This window comes from Dromiciops gliroides, chromosome 4, assembly GCF_019393635.1.
Source record: "Dromiciops gliroides isolate mDroGli1 chromosome 4, mDroGli1.pri, whole genome shotgun sequence".
Classification (NCBI taxonomy): Eukaryota; Metazoa; Chordata; class Mammalia; order Microbiotheria; family Microbiotheriidae; genus Dromiciops; species Dromiciops gliroides.
In genome coordinates, this window is record NC_057864.1 from 313,774,223 (window position 1) to 313,788,201 (window position 13,979).

A 13,979-nucleotide genomic window follows, 5' to 3' on the forward strand; every position below is an offset into this window, starting at 1 on the left:
TCCAGTGCAGTAAAGATCAATATCACAAAGGAACCTGAAATGTAAGATCCATGAATCAAGGTAAATTGGACATTGTCAAACAGGAAATAGATATCTTGGCTGTCAGTGAATTTAAATGGACAGGAATGAGTGAATTCAATTTAGGCGATCACTATATATGCTACTGTGGACAAAAATACCTTAGGAAAAAATAGAATACCCTTTGTAGTCAATAAAAGAATGAGAAAAGCAGTACTAGGATATATTCTCCAAAATTACAGAATGATATCTGTTCAAATTCAAGGCAAACTGTTCAGCATCATAATAATAAAAGTCTGATGCCAAAGAGGCCAAAGTTGGTCAGTTCTATGAAGATCTACAACATCTAGAAATAACACAAAAAAGATGGCACATTCATCATAGGACATTGAAATGCTAAAGTAGGAAATCAAAAGATAATGGCAATGGGGGCAGATGGGTGGCGCAGTGGATAAAGCACTGGCCCTGGATTCAGGAGGACCTGAGTTCAAATCTGACCTCAGACACTTGACACTTACTAACTATGTGACCCTGGGCAAGTCACTTAACCCTCATTGCCCTGCAAAAAACAAAAGCAAAAACAAAACAAAAAGTAATTATTTAAAAAAAGATAATGGGAATAACAGTCAAGCTTGTCCTTGGAATGCAAAATGAAACAGGGCAGAGACTAATAGAGTTTTGTCAAGATAACTCACTGGTCATAGCAAACACTCTTTTTTCAACAACCCAAAAGACAATTTTACACACGGACCTCACAATATATGGTCACTACAGACATCAGATTAATTATATACTTTGCAGCCAAAGGTGGAGACTCTCTATAAAGGCAGTTAAAACAAGACCTCAATCTGACTATGGCTTAGATCATGAGCTTCTTATTGCAAAATTTAGATTTAAATTGAATAAAGTAGGGGAAATTGTCAGATCATCTTGGTATGACCTAAATAATATCCCTTATGAATAAGAAGTGAATGAAAAGATTTAAGGGATTAGATCTGGTAGATAGGGTGTGTGAAAAACTATGGACATAGGTTTATGGTATTGTACAAGGAGGCAGAAACAAAAAACATTCCAAAGAAAAAGAACAAGAAAACAAAATGGCTGCCTGATGAGGCTTTACAAATAGCTGAGGAAGGAAGGAAAGCAAAAGGGAAAGATATACCCAACTGAATGTAGAATTCCAGAGAATAGCAAGGTGAGATAAGAAGGTTTTCTTAGATAAACAATGTAAAGAAATAGAAAACGATAGAATGGGAAAAACAAGACATCTCTTCAAGATAATTAGATATTAAGGGAACATTTCATGCCAAAATGAGCATGATAAAAGACAAAGATGGTAGGGACTTAACAAAACTAAAAGAGATTAAGAAGAGTTGACAAGAACACAGAAGAATATACAAGAAAGATCTTAACATCACCAATAACCACAATGGTGTGGTTACTGATCTCATCCTGGAGAATGAAATCTAGTGGGCTTTAGAAAGCATAGTTAGGGCAGCTAGGTGGCGCAGTGGAGAAAGCACCGGCCCTGGATTCAGGAGGACCTGAGTTCAAATCCAGCCTCAGACACTTGACACTTACTATCCGTGTGACCCTGGGCAAGTCACTTAACCCCCAGTGCCCTGCAAAAAAGAAAAAAGAAAAAAAAAGAAAGCATGGCTAAAGGTTTATATCCCAAAGACAACCCCCTAAAGAGAAAAAGACTTATCTGTACAAAAATATTTATAGAAGCTCTTTTTGTGGTGGCTAAGAACTGGAAATCAAGGAAATGTCCATCAATTGGGGAAAAGCTAAATAAACTGTGGTATATGATGGTAATGGAATATTATTTTGCTATAAGAAACAACAAGCAGAATGATTTCAGAAAGGCCTGGAAAGATAAGTATGAAATGATGTATAGTGAAGTGAGCAGAACCAAGAGAACATTGTGCACAGAGACAGCAATATTGTTTGATGAAGAATTGTAAATGACTTGACTATTCATAACAATACAATGATCCAAGACAATCCCAAAGGACTATTGATGAAACATACTATCCACTTCCAAAGAAAGAACTTATATTGATGGAACAGACTGAAGCATGTTTTTTTCCACATTGGAATTAAAGTTGCTGAGAGAAAAATCAACAATCTCTGATTTGTAGACAGTACCACTCGGATGGCAGAAAGTGAAAAGGAATTAAGAAGCCTCTTGATGAAGGTTAAAGAAGAGAGTGTAAAAGCTGTCTTGAAGATTAACATAAAAAAACCTAACATCTTGGCAACTGGTTTCATCGCTTCCTGGCAAATAGAGAAGAAATGGAAGCAATGTCAGATTTTATATTCTTGGGCTCAGATATCACTGCAGACAACAACTGCAGCTATGAAATTAAAAGCTGCTTGATCCTTGAAAGAAAAGTTATGACAAATCTGGACAGCATACTAAAAAGCAGAGACATCACCTTGCCAAAAAAGTTCCAAATAGTCACAGCTATGGTCTTTCCAGTAGCAACATATGGCTATGAGAGTTGGAAAACTGAGTGCCACAGAATCAACGCTTTCAAATTGTAATGCTGGAGAAGACTTTTGAGAGGAAGTCAAATCAATCAATACTTAAAGAAAGTCATTCAAACTCTTGACTGGAAGGTAAAATACTGAAGCTGAAACAGAAATACTTTGGCCACATAACGAGAAGACAAGGCTCATTGAAAAAGACCCTCATGTCAGGAAAGATTGAAGGCAAAAGGAAAAGGGGCAGCAAAGGATGAGATGGATAGTGTCATGGAAGCAATGAACATGAACTTGGACAGACTTTGGGAGATAGTGGAAGATACAAGGGCCTGGCAGGTGTTGGTCTATAGGGTCACAGAGACAGTCATGACTGAATGACTGAACAACAACAGCAAATATATATATATGTATATATGTACATATATATAAAATAGATAACATTATATATATATAGTTGTGTGTATACGCACATATAAATTTAGTCATATGTGTGTATATATATACATAGTACAGATTTTTATTTACGTATACAATTTTATATTCATAAATATACGGGTATATGTATACTGTAGATTTATATTTATATGCATACATATATATATATATGTACACACACATATATAAAGGTATGTATATGTAGTTATCTATTTACACATGCACACTAGAGATTTGTTATGAGGAAAGTACCCTCCTAGCCATATCCATATAAATGTGAACTACTGGTTACTATTACTGTTGACAGATGGTGACATGTTGTAATCCAGAATAGTGGAAGAGATCACTGAACTTAGAAACAGGAGAGACCTCAGATCCTAACCCAACTCTGACAATTACTAGCTGTGAGACCATGGACAAATTCCTTAACCTATATAGGATGGTTTCCTCATCTGTAAAATGGGGCTAATAATAACAGCAGCTGGATCACTGGGCTGTAATGAAGCTCAAATGAGATTAATGTCTCTTGTTTCTAAGCCGATACAAATAATTCTGTAATGGACCTTTCTCCTTTCATAACTCCCCTATTTAGGGCTTAAGGGTGAGAATCATCTCAGGTTGTTTCTCCTCCACCCCCAATCTCAAATCTTGGACTAAAGCTAAGTCATACTAAGGTTCTTTACTGATAAAAGAGGTTGTTCTCTGGAAGGATAGGCTTGTTCCAAAGAGGGGCTGAAAAGTTACGTACAGCATAGAGGCAGTAAACCCAGACAAGTCCCCCTGAGCTTCACTGTCCTCATCTGTCAAATGGGGATTACTTGCTTCCCAGGGTGGCTGTGAGGACATCTCTTTGCAAACTGTAAGGCACTGCATGAATGTTAGCTATTTGATGATCACTGCATGTGGATGGTCCCAAAGAGAGAGTCCTAAGCTCTTTGTGAGAAGGGATTGTGTCATATCCAAACTCTGACCTTCCCTAGCACCTAGCACTGGAGTCTGAACACAACAGGTACTTAATAAATGTTGATTATTGATTTGCATTTGAAGATACAAAACTATACCGTATCATACTTTGAATGGGAGATTACTGGACTGTGGAGATTATTTGTCTTGTTGGTTTTTGGTTGGTCTGGTTTGCTCTGGCTTGTGCTCCGTCCTTTAGAGCAGCAATTCTCAATTTTTTTTAATCTCAGGACCCTCTTGCACTATTTTGGGGGGGGCATGGCAGTGAGGGTTAAGTGACTTGCCCAAGGTCACACAGCTAGTAAGTGTCAAGTGTCTGAGTCCAGATTTGAACTCAGGTCCTCCTGAATCCAGGGCTGGTGCTTTATTCACTGTACCACCTAGTTAGTTGCCCTGCCTTTGCACTCTTAAAAACTAATCAGCCGGGGTAGCTAGGTGGCGCAGTGGATAGAGTACCAGCCCTGGATTCAGGAGGACCTGAGTTCAAATCTGGACTCAGACACTTGACACTTACTAGCTGTGTGACCCTGGGCAAGTCACTTAACCCCAATTGCCTCACTAAAAAAACCACCAAAAAAACAAAAACTAATGAGGACCTCAAAGAATGTTTGTGTATCTAGGTTCCATCTCATATATTTATATATATTTGGATATTTTCCATATTTATATATATTGAGAAATTAAAGCTGATAAATTTTTTTGGATAAAATTTTAAAATATGCATTTACTCATTTAAAATAACAATAATAAACATAAACAACCTGTTTTTAGGAAAAAATAACTATATTTTCCAAAAAAATTAGAAGAATGGCACTGTTTTACATATTTTTGCAAATCTGTTTAATGCCTGGCTTAATAGAAGACAAGTGAATTCTCACATCTGCTTCAGCATTCAATCTGTTGCAATCTGGTTGAAGTATATGAAGAAAATCTAACCTCATACAGATATGAGTGAGAAAAGGAAGGAGCATTTTAAAAGGCAAATAACATCTTAGAATTATTATCAAAATTGTTTTGACCTCGCAGATTCCTCCAAAAGAGTCTTGGGAACCTCCAGGGGTCTGAGGACACTTGAAGAACTGGTCAGTCCTAAATCTTTTCACAAGAGGACAGGTTCCCACTGTCCTTGAATGCCAGGCTACTACAACACTTGCTGCTGTAGTTATACTTGCTCCTGTTTCTGACATGTTTTAAGTTTTGCAAAGAGTTCTCTTCACAATCATCCTCCGAAGTAAATATTGCAGGTATTATAATCCCCACTTAACAGATGAGGATAGAAAGGCTCAGGGACATTCACAGCAACCTGTCTTTTAGCATAGTCCTGTCTTTTCAAAGGATTCCATGAGAACAAACTCTTTTAGCCACAAGGCACCTTTGGTGAGACTTGGTTTTGGTCAAAAGCTTGAGACTGAGGGTGAGGGAGAGGGAAAAGGACCTGAAATGATTCCCACTCCTAAACCCTAATTAGAGAAGATAAGAAAGAAGAAAGGGAATAAGCATTTATACAACACCTACTATATCCTGGGCACTAAGCTAACAAATTCGAGGATATTATCTCATTTGAGTCTCACAACAATCTTGTGATGTAGCTGGTATTATTATTATTTCCACTCTACAGGAGAGGAAAACTAAATTAAACAGAGGCTAAGTGAGTTGCCCAGGGCAACAGAGCTAATAACTGTCTGGTCATATTTGAACTCAAGTCTTACTGACTCCAGACCCAGCATTCTATCCACTGTACTTCCTAGCCACCTCTATTGAAGCTATGAACTAGAAGTCAAGACTTCTTTTCACTCTCCCAAACAGGCCTTCATCCTCAAGCACTGAGTGAGCATTTTTACTTTACCCTCCTTTATAATTCTTCCTGTTCAGAAAGTAGAATGTTCTTTCCATAAGAATTTGGCTTAACTGATTTCCATTTTTTATCTTTAGATATAGATGTAAATGTAATTTATAGATATAGATCCCAAAGAGAACTTCATTTGCACAACTCTCCAATAAGGGGGAAGAGGGGAGAGAGGGAAAGACAGAGAGATGAGGAGGAGAAGGAGGAGGAAAAGAAGAGGAGAGACAAGAGAGACAGACAGACAGAAAGAGAGAGAGAGAGACAGAGAGTGCTTACTTTTTCCTAGATGGCTCTGTGTACCTTTTATTGAAGGCAAAGCAGAGCAGCTAGATGGTGCAATAGATAGGGCACTGGCCCTGAAGTTGAGAGGACCTGAGTTCAAATCTTATCTCAGACACTTACTAGCTGTATGACCCTGGGCAAGTCACCTAACCCTAATCACCTTAAACATCCAGGGCCATCATCCTGATAGCATATTTTGCCAGGAGGCAGCTAGGTGGTGCAGTGGTAAACCACTGGCCCTGGAGTCAGGAGTACCGGAGTTCAAATCTGGCCTCAGACACTTAACACTTACTAGCTGTGTGACCCTGGGCAAGTCACTTAACTCCCATAGCCCTGCCAAACAAAACAAAACAAAACATATTTTGCCACTAGACCCAAATGGCTTTGGAGAAGAGAGTGAGGATGGTGACTTTGCACAGCTCTTCCTCAATTAAATCCAATTCAGTGCAAGTCATGACCTCCCAGGTGAGGCATTCAGAATAGATTTGGTAAGTGGAAGGAGATTTGGACAATCTACAGGGAAAAGACTTTACAAAAGAATGGGGGGGGGGGGAAGCAATGAAATTCCTGAGAGCAGAAAAGGAAGTCCCTTCTAGAGTTTAAAAAAACAGATCTATGTGACAGAGTCATTCTGGATCAGATTTCTCCCTTGTTTAATTTGAATGGCACCCTTGAAGCCATTGAAAATGAGCCTGCGTAATGTTAAAGTAATAGATCTACATGCAAGCATTTCCAGAACTAATTGGCCTCTTGGCTAAGTATGGTCTCAAGGGACAATTCTGCTAAAGGGGCCTAGGGCCCAGATCTTCTAACACAGAAATAAGCAAGAACCAGGCATTGTGTACTGTCTTCACTGGCAGAAATGCACCAAGAATTCCAATGAAGAGCTCAACTAAAGGGCTTAACAGATCATAGAAATTAAATTATAAGTCGGGCAAGCTAACTGCCTCTATGCATCTCAAAGAGAAAATCCCTCTTTACCAGAACACAGTTTCCACATCAATTTAGAGAGGAGGATTAGAGTAACTGAGGTCCCTGAACTCCTGTGGCCCAGAGGAGAGAGCTCAGATTTAAATCCTGGGGCCATTAATGAAAATTTTTTGAGGAATAGCTATTTAATAGCTTGCTCCATTAACAACCTGGTCCTTTGGGCTATTTAAAGAAAAACAGGGTACATCAGGGTTCATTCTTTCACAAGAGATAACACCCTGGCACTAGTCAAAGGGTAGTCTTGGCACTATGATCTCTGATTTCAGGGACACCATGAGTTCTGACTGAGATCAAATCACAGAGATCCTGTACAGGATATTAAACCCAGTAGTTTTGGTTCTTTGTGTGTTTGGGATTTTTTTTTTTTGGTGTGTTTGGGAAGGTTTGGGTTTATTATTTTCTTTATTTTTTGGTCTTGAACATAGTAGGTGGTTAATGAATGTGTTGAGATAAATAAGAATAGCCTTGACTGGTCACAGGACAGAAGGGTTTGGTGCCATATTGTGGTGGTGATGCATGGGGGTGAGGGTAAGAAATCGTGGAAGTGATTTCTGTTAATAAAGAGCCTAGGTAAGAAGGCTTAATGCTGAAAAATGGTGTAGAGTCCCATAGTCTGTCTTTTTTTTTTTTTTTTTTAGTGAGGCAATTGTGGTTAAGTGACTTGCCCAGGGTCACACAGCTAGTAAGTGTTAAGTGTCTGAGGCAGGATTTGAACTCAGGTACTCCTGACTCCAGGGCCAGTGCTTTATCCACTGCGCCACCTAGCTGCCCCCCATAGTCTTTCTAATAAGTTTTTCTCAGAAGGGTACAGAAATGGGAAAGGGGAAAAGCCCTCATATAAATATTGGGAAAAAAAGAACGAGAGGTGAGTGTTTTTTAAGACATTGTTTGAGACAACAGAAAATGACATGATTAAAGTTTTTGTTAACAATAAGGAAACTATAATGAAGAAAGTGACAGTATTATAATTACAATATATTAGGAATCCCTGGAGGCAGGGTTTGAGGAAGGTGGTAACTTTTCAGATGTAGCAGTGGCCAGAGAATGTATGTTCTTTGGCTTCATGGGGATGGACACGTCCTTTGGCCTTCATTGCAAAGGAAGTGGACTTGAAAGGGGAGTTGTTTGGATGTCTGTTGGGAAATACCTTTTGTGTCCAAAAAGAAATCATCAATTTTTAAAAGACATTCTTTTTTCTGTGAAGGATGTGATCTAGAGGCAACTATGTTGAGGGAATGACGAACAGAACAGTCACCATTTAACTGATTTAAGGAATCAAGAAGGACACACAACTGGATTGTAGTTCACCTGTGTACACTCCATCTGCATAGAAAGACTAGGGTGTTGTAAGAAATGACGAAGGGGATGGTTTCAGAGAAATTAGAAAGACATATGAAGTGATGGAGAGTGATGTGAGTAGGACTGGAAGAACCATTTATACACTAGCAAAACACTAGTAAAAGCAAACAATTTTGAAAGACTTAAGAACTCAGATGAACACAATGACCAACCAAGATTCCAGAGAATGATGAAACATGCTACCCACCTCCTGAGAGAGAGATGATGGACTTGGGGTGGAAAGACATATTTTTTTTATTTGGCTAATTGGGGAATTTATGGTGCATATTGTTACAAGAGCTTTGGTTTTTTTTTTTTCTTTTTCATTTGGGAGGGTGGTAATGGTGATGAGAGAGAAAATGGATTTTAGTTCATTTTGAAAAATATAATTTAATTTTTTTTTTGGTGAGGCAATTGGGGTTAAGTGACTTGCCCAAGGTCACACAGCTAGTAAGTATCAAGTGTCTGAGGCCGGATTTGAACTCAGGTCCTCCTGAGTCCAGGGCCAGTGCTCTAGCCACTGAGCCACTTAGCTGCTCCCTATAATTTTTATTTTTTTTTATTTTTAGTGAGGCAATTGGGGTTAAGTGACTTGCCCAGGGTCACACAGCTACTAAGTGTTAAGTGTCTGAGGTCAGATTTGAACTCAGGTTCTCCTGAATCCAGGGCCAGTGCTCTATCCACTGCGCCACTTAGCTGCTCCCTATAATTTAATTTTTTTTTTAATTTTTAGTGAGGCAATTGGAGTTAAGTGACTTGCCCAGGGTCACACAGCTACTAAGTTAAGGTTCTCCTGAATCCAGGGCCAGTGCTCTATCCACTGCGCCATCTAGCTACCCCTAATTTAATTTTAAAAAGAAGAAAAGTAAGACAAGTAAGTGAATGCTCACTTTCTCTTCCACATTCACTCCCTACTTCTTCCTATCAAAAGTTTCTAGGTGTCACCTCCCTACTACATACAAAGACTAAGTTCACCAGGAATTAATCTCTACCAATCAGGACAGCTCTCCCATAACAAACCAGACAATCCCAAAACATTTGGACAAGAATCAGCAAGTCTGCAGTATGAACAAACTTCCAGGAAAGGGAATGGAGAGTGAAGGGTTGAATGAGACAAGAGGAAATGTTGGTGAACCAGAGAATGGGTGTAACTAATTTTAAAAAGCTTCCAGAAACAGATGCCCTCCAGGCTATGAGAGAGAAGAGTGAAGTTTGTCTATTTCATGTATTCAGAACAGTTTGGTGAGTAGGTTCATAGGAAGGACCAAGTTCAAGAGGAAGAAGGATCAAGAAAAAGTTGAGCAGAGAGAAGAAAGCAAACTGGGGTAGAAAAGTGTATGAGGGGAGGGGCAGCTAGGTGGCGCAATGGATAGAGCACCGGCCCTAGAGTCAGGAGTACCTGAGTTCAAATCCGGCCTCAGACACTTAACACTTACTAGCTGTGTGACCCTGGGCAAGTCACTTAACCCCAATTGTCTCACTAAAAAAAAAAAAAAAGTGTATGAGAACAGGCAGGGTAGTGCTGACCCATTGATTTGGATCTGGAAGGACCCGAGTCTTCCTGACTTCGAGCCTAATGTCTTCTCCATCATACCAGGGTGCCTCTTGAATGAAAAGTTGTAAAGGCTAGGGTTAGAAATTTGTATGTGTGGGGCAGCTAGATGGCACAGTGGATAGAGCACCGGCCCTGGAGTCAGGAGTACCTGAGTTCAAATTCGATCTCAGACACTTAACACTTACTAGCTGTGTGACCCTGGGCAAGTCACTTAACCCCGAATGCCTCACTAAAAAAAAAAAAACAAAAAAAAAACCCCAAGCCCCCCCCACCCCCCAAAAAAGAAATTTGTATGTGACCTCAGAAGAGATCAAAGTATCATAGATTTAGGGTTGGAAGGGACCTCAGAGACCATCTAATCCAAACCATTCATTTTACAGATGTGGGAATTGAGGCCAAAAGATGGTTAAGTGACTTGCATAAGATCACGCAGGAAGTAAGTGGCAATCCAAACTCAACTGCTCTGACCCCAAATCCAGATTTATTTTGACTTCACTTCTTTTGCCTCTCCAAGGAGAGCCCCAGGAGGGTTGTTGGTAAATAGGAACATGTGAACAGTGATGTTGGCAGCAGGGTGATGGATGGCTTAAGTGAAGGTCACCGAAGTAAGAATTTGGTGATGAGCTGGGGCAGGTGAATAGGACAAATGTTAGAGAAAGTAAGGAGAGAGGGAAGAAAGAAGGAAGGGAGGAAGGAAGGGAGGGAGGGAAGGAGGGAGGGAGGGAGGAAGGAAGGAAGGAAGGAAGGAAGGAAGGAAGGAAGGAAGGAAGGAAGGAAGGAAGGAAGGAAGGAAGGAAGGAAGGAAGGAAGGAAGGAAGGAAGGAAGGAAGGAAGGGAGAGGGAGGGAGGGAGAGAGGAAGGAAGGAAGGGAGAGGGAGGGAGGGAGAGAGGAAGGAAGGAAGGGAGAGGGAGGGAGGAAGGAAGGAAGGAAGGAAGGAAGGAAGGAAGGAAGGAAGGAAGGAAGGAAGGAAGGAAGGAAGGAAGGAAGGAAGGAAGGAAGGAAGGAAGGAAGGGAGGAAGGGAGGAAGGGAGGAAGGAAGGAAGGAAGGAAGGGAGGAAGGGAGGGAGGAAGGGAGCGAGGGAAGAAGAAGAAAGAAGGAAAGACTTAGACTTTGTAATTAGTTTTCTGTAGGTACACTAACCTTAGGTGGTGCAGAAGTTGTACTAAGGGAAGACTTTGGAAAGTTGTTTTCTCCATAAGACATTTTATCTGACAACAGAAGATTCAGGTTGAGGTACCCAGCCTGAAGATAGCCAAATATCAAAGATAGCATAGTGCTTGAGAAGGGGAAATCAGTTGATTCCTGCTGATACTTTTGGCGGGGGTGGGGGGGGGGGTGGGGGGGTGGCAATTAGGGTTAAGTGACTTGCCCAGGGTCACAGAGCTACCTAGCTGCCCCCCTGCTGATATTTTTTAATGTTTTCTGACCCTGAAGTGTTATGAATGAAAAAAAAAATTCTACAAAACTTATGAGCAGTTTAGCAAAAAGCCTTTGTGGTAGTCTCTTGTTATCATCCTAAGGATTAATTTTGCTTACAATTCTTCTAACTGAATAATATTTGAAATTTCCTATCAGGAAAATTCTTATTTGAATGTAAATGGAACTACTTTTTCCCCCCCTGAATCTCTCCTATTGAGGATACTTTGCATTCAACCAATATGCAAAATGAGGAGAATGCAAATGATCTCCTCAAAGAACTTTGCTACTGTAGTCTCATCAGCACGTGCTGATGGACCCAGGATAGGGCCACATGCAGGAAATCTACACCAATGGTACCTTGGAAATAGCTATGAGGAACATCAAAAAGCAAGCTCTGGGGTTGGAGATGGTTCTTCCAGCAGGAGTCTGTGTGCTCTCAAAAGCCTCCATGTGATAAACAGCACAGAATAAGTAAATCTGACCTATCCATGCTCTTCTCTCCAATTGCAGGGCCAAGGCCCTAAGTACAGGCCCCCATCACCTTCCCATAAACTACTGCATATTGACCTCTATCTTTACTGATCTCTTTCCTTGGGGCTCTCCCTTCTCCATGCCATCCTCCTAATAGTTGCCAAAATGATTTTTCTAAAGCACAGTTCTAACCATGTCACTATTCTGCTAAAATAAATAAATAAATAAAGCTCAAGCAGCTCTCTTTTGCCTCTAGGAGCAAAGACAAAGTTTTCTGTTGGGCATTTAAAGATGTCTACAATCTGGCTCCCCCTTACTTTTCTAGCCTTATTATACATTACTCTCCTTCAGGGACTCTACAATCCAGCCAGAGTGACCTTGCATTTTCCACACATGCATTTTATCTTCCATAGGTTCCATAGGTTCTATGCCTTTCAAAATGCATTCCTTCATTTCTGCCTTAATTTCCTTCAAAGCTCAGCTCAAATACTACCTCCTACATGAGGTCTTTCCTGACCCCCCTACAAGTGGCTAGTGAGCCCCTTTCTCAAATATATTTTTATATAAGCATATGTTGCTTTCTGCTAGACTGTAAGCTCACTGAGGGCAGGGATTGTTTTTGTTTGTATCTCCAACATGTAAGTACAGTACCTGACACTTAATAAATGCTGATTGATTGAGAAGCAGAGTTAGGACCTGAAACCAAGTCTTCTGACAGGCAGGCCCAGGGCTGGAAGCCTTACATGTTGGGGAGAGAGATTACTATTAGTAGCTACAACTCCTGGGACCCACAATACTTAGTTCTGGTATTATTCATATTTGTAATTTCCTTTGCCAATATGAATTGCTCATCCATCACAGTGGAGAAATAATTTGGGGAACTTGGGGGCAAGAGGAAACGGAATTAGCAATAAATTAAGATTTATTGAGACTCCTTTGAATTCTGAAAGAAGAGAATGCAGTATATTTCACATGACTGTACTTCACTTATTTTGTATGCAAGAGGAAGGAGTATCATGGTATAATGGAAGAAAGGATGGACTTTGGATTCAGGAAGACCTAGGTTTGAGTTCTGCCTCTGAAATGTACTACCTATCAGTGCCCCAGACAACTGTCTTAAGACTACAAGTCAGAGAAAGGCTGTTGATTTGCACAGGTGGAGGGGGTGCCCATACAAGGAGTTCCCTTCACTGATGACCTTCCCTTCTCTTCCCTTACCCCTTCAAAAAAATGAGTCATATCCTTTGTGTGGAGGATAAGGGGAAATAAAATCTACAAAATTAAAAACAAATTTTAACAACTTCATGATTTAAATACAAATATCTGCAAAACTGAAAGTAACTATGTATATGTTTTATATACTTTGAAGAGTTATCGCTGAAAATTGCTTAGATGTTTGTTACTGGTCTCAAGGACTGCTGTTTTTGCAAACTTTAGAACAGATAAGCCCTGAAAAAACTACCACCCTCTAGAAAGAGAGGCTCAATGCATTTAAATGAAGTAACAAACTCATTTTCAAAGATACTATCACTGTTTAATAATGAAAATTTAATTCAGTAGCATTTTTATCATCATGTATGGAGCCAATAGCAATGTTATACAGTTAATCCTAGCTGTTCCCTACTTCTTTCAGAATATATTTAGAAATGAAGTCTCCGCAGGTTTACCAGATCCTGAATCTCCTAACCTAACGCCTAAGGGAGAACTGTTATATGCATACCAATTCTTAAGCATCCAAATTAACATTATCTTGGTAAAAATTGGGATCTGAAAGTGGTTAATATATTTTATTTCATGTTTTACTGATGCCATTTGTCTTCCCATAACAGTCATTTCAACTATCCTCCTCATCTTTGAACCCTCCTTTCTATAAGGAAAACAATTAAGCAGAAACACCCAGATGGTGTTAACTCATTTCCTATGCAGGTTCCCTGACTCACCTACATTTCTTGGAACTCTTTCCATCAGGCACCATATTTATAGTGTCAGGTTTGAATATTCCACACATTTCACTTAACTCACTTTGGCAGATTTGTTCGTCTTTTCCCCTAAGGTCTGAAGTGATCAAGTCTTACTGTCACACTAAAGGATGCTTTCAAGGTGCTTTCCTAATGTCTGTCATGGGATAGGATGATAGATATGGGGCTGGAAGATGGTAATGGAACTCATC

General features: G+C 39.9%; 1 protein-coding gene across 1 annotated transcript in view; it reads right to left on the bottom strand.

Moving 5' to 3' along the window:
• The window catches only part of GABRR2 (gamma-aminobutyric acid type A receptor subunit rho2), a 67,299-nt gene that overhangs the window by 52,464 nt on the left and 856 nt on the right, over nucleotides 1-13,979 (bottom strand). The window lies entirely within an intron of this gene.